Source organism: Suricata suricatta, chromosome 1 (genome assembly GCF_006229205.1).
Source record: "Suricata suricatta isolate VVHF042 chromosome 1, meerkat_22Aug2017_6uvM2_HiC, whole genome shotgun sequence".
Classification (NCBI taxonomy): Eukaryota; Metazoa; Chordata; class Mammalia; order Carnivora; family Herpestidae; genus Suricata; species Suricata suricatta.
In genome coordinates, this window is record NC_043700.1 from 15,160,898 (window position 1) to 15,164,485 (window position 3,588).

Below are 3,588 nucleotides of genomic sequence, written 5' to 3' on the forward strand. Positions count from 1 at the left end.
GCAGCCCGTTGCCTGGTAACCGGGCTGCGGGGCACGCTCGTGGATGGGGGTAGGGGGCGGAGGTGCGAGCTGGAATCTGGAGTCCGGACCCGAGATGCTCTTCCAGCCAGCACCGCGTCTGGGACAGCTGCAGTTTGCTGTGCACTCAGGCCTGGGGCCAGTCTCACTGGGGCATTTTTCTCCCGCGGTCTTCTCCAACGACCAGAACTTGATCTTGATCACAGCCTGACTGCAGACTTTTGGACCAAAGCCGTGCGGACAAAGGTGAATGCTTGGAGACAAACACCTAGGAACTTGCTCTGTTTTTCGTATGCCCGTTTCATTGTTTATTTTCCTTCATTACTCATTTTTTCAACCCATCCACCAGAGTAGTTTCAGCGTTTGAGGATTTGATGGATCCAGGGGACTTTTGTTTGTTGTGGTTAAAAGAAGACCCCCTATTTCTAGTAATAATCTTCAAATAACAATGAGATGTAGGAAAATTAACACCTTAACACTGATGCAGAGGCACTGATCTCCATACGTCAAAGCATGCTGATTTCCTGTGTACCTGGGCAAACCATCTGCAAAAGATCGATGTTGTGTTGGAAGCTGGAGCACTTTCAACCAAGGACTGGTTGGTGTGGTTGCAGTCAATACTTTAATGCAGAACAGAAAACTGCGCTCTTTAAGTAAAACTTTTAAATGAATATGATTTACTTATTTTGCGATAGCAACCATTACAGATAGAATATAAAGTAATTTAAAATTCAAATGTTAAGTCACAATAAAGGAATTTAAAGTTATGATATAATAATTTATTATGTAATAATTGTATGTTTTGCTTTCATGGAAATGAAACTCATGATAGTCTCAACCACTCAACAAGCTTGTGTTTTTGAGAACTTATGCTCTCCATTGATGATTGCTAGTGACAAAATTAACTTCTCTGGAGAGCTACAAATGTTTTCAGCAATGCGTCTGTTAAAATTACGACTCTAAATAATTTACAGTATTTTGAAGTAAGTATGCAGATAAAAGCTACTACAGTTTATTAAGCTAATTTCTACTAATGAAATTTCCATAACAAAGACTATATCTTTCACATAACATATTAATATCCAATATTAGTATGATAATGATGCTAAAATCAACAAATCAGGCAACAACAGACGCTGGTGAGGATGTAGAGAAAGAGGATCTCTTTTGCACTGCTGGTGGGAATGCAAACTGGCACAGCCACTCTGGAAAACAGTATGGAAGTTCCTCAAAAAATTAAAAATAGAACTACCTGACAACCCAGCAATTGCACTACTAGGTATCTATCTAAGGGATAAAGGTGTGCTGTTTTGAAGGGGCACACGCACCCCAATGTCTATAGCAGCATTATCAACAATAGCCAAAGTATGGGAAGAGGTCAAATGTCCACTGGCAGATGAATGGATAAAGAAGATGTGGTATATATACAATGGAGTATTACTCAGCAATGAGAAAGAATGAAATTAACAATTTGCAACTACATGGATGGAACTAGAGGGTATCATGCTAATCAAAATTAGAGAAAGACAAATACCATATGACTTCATGCATATGAGGACTTTAAAATACAAAACAGATGAACATAAGGGAAGGGAAGCAAAAATAATATAAAACAGCGAGGGAGACCAAAACATAAGAGACTCTTAAATATGGAGAACAAACAGAGGGTTGCTGGAGGGGTTGTGGGAGGGGGGAATGGGCTAAATGGGTAAGGGGCATTAGGGAATCTACTCTTGAAATCATTTTTGCACTATATGTGAACTAACTTAGGTGTAAATTAAAAAAAAATAAAAAAAGCCTTCCGGGATTTTTGTTGGGACTCTGTTGGGGCTGTGGACCAATTTGGGGAGAACTGGGAGCCTAAGAGTGAGTCTAGTGATCCACGAACACAGTATGCTTTTCCTTTTATTTATATCATCATTAATTTCTCTCAACAATGTGTTGTTTTCAGGGAACAGATTTTGCACATATTTTGTCAGATTTATTTCTAAGTATTTTATACTTTTGGTGCTCTTATAATTGGCATTTAAAAATTCAGTTTCTAAAATGCTCTCTGAAAGAAACTATAAAAAAATTCAGTTTCTGTTTGTTGCTGGTGTGTAGAAATATAATTACTTTTTGTATATTGATCTTGTATCCTGAAACCTTGCTAAGCTCACTTATTCATACCAGTAACATTTTTGTGGGTTCCATTAAAAATAATGATAATATAATGTAATATAATGTTCTCTAATAACTCTAGTTTGTCTACGTGTTATATATAGATTATGATGGCATACGATATTGGTTATTACACAGAAATTTCTTGGGGCTTTAACTGGGGGGATTTTGCCACACCGTTTAGTATAGAATATAAAAAGCGGATGGTAAGAGTTATAATGTCAAATTCAAAGTTAGTTAGTCTTCTAATCTCAGTAGAGACATACTTTAAGATACTTTCCAATCAGTCAGAAAGGTAGTTCTTTACTTAGAAAGACAGTTAACTTAGAAGTTAGGTCAACAAGGCCTTTGGATTTTAAACATTTTTCTTTTGTAAACTGACTATATTTTATAAGCAGACTAGTCACAGAAGGAAAAGTAATTTGTCAGAAACATCTTGTAATTAACATAAAAATCCCATCTTTGGAGCCTATCAAGCTATAAAGATTAATAAATTAATAAATAATATGCATGTTAATATGAAACATAATGTTAAATACCATTAAGTATAATATTTAAATAATAAAAATGTCTATGACATGAATGGCATCCCCTCAGAAGAGGCCCTTATGTAGGGCCTCATGTGAACAATCACACGTGGAGGCCCTCTTCTTTGATCAGAGAGATCCTGAAAGCTGTGAAAATGAGGGTGGATGGTGGACACATCTGGTTGGGGGCATTCACTGCCCTTGAGCATGTAGGTTGAGGAAGTCTTACCTGAATACCCAGGACCACTTAAAACTGTTGTCACCCATCACAGCTTATACTTGAAACTCCATTCTGAAGTTAGAGGGTAGAGGTGATTCAGTGACTTGCCCTTGTCTGTGCGTGGGTTTACTTGCCTGGACAGCTGGGAACTGACACGATTGTTGTGAGGGTGAGGCTTAGTAGATCCCGTGTGACAGGTCCTGCTACCATACGTCCAGTGGGTACTAGGAGGCTGATAGGGAACGGCAGCTCTCGACCTCAGAGTCTAGGGTGAGATTTTGTGAACAGTGTTGATATTTTTTCCTTATGTAAAAAGATTTGATACTTCAACTGAAAAAGATTCAAGGGGCACCTGGGTAGCTCAGTCGGTTAAGTGTCCAACTCTTGGTTTCGACTCAGGTCATGATCTTATGGTTCGTAAATTTAAGCTCCAAATGGGGCTCTTTATTAATAGTGAGGAGCCTGCATGGGATTTTCTCTGCCACTCCCCTGCTTGCTGTCTGTATCTCTCAAAAGAAGTAAATAAACTTTAAAAGAATTTTTAAAAAAGATTCAAATATGCTATCTCAAATATCAGAAAATATTTATATTTTATTTATTTTATTTAATTTTTTAAATTTTATTTAAATCCAAGTTAGTTAATATATAGTGTACTCTCAGGAG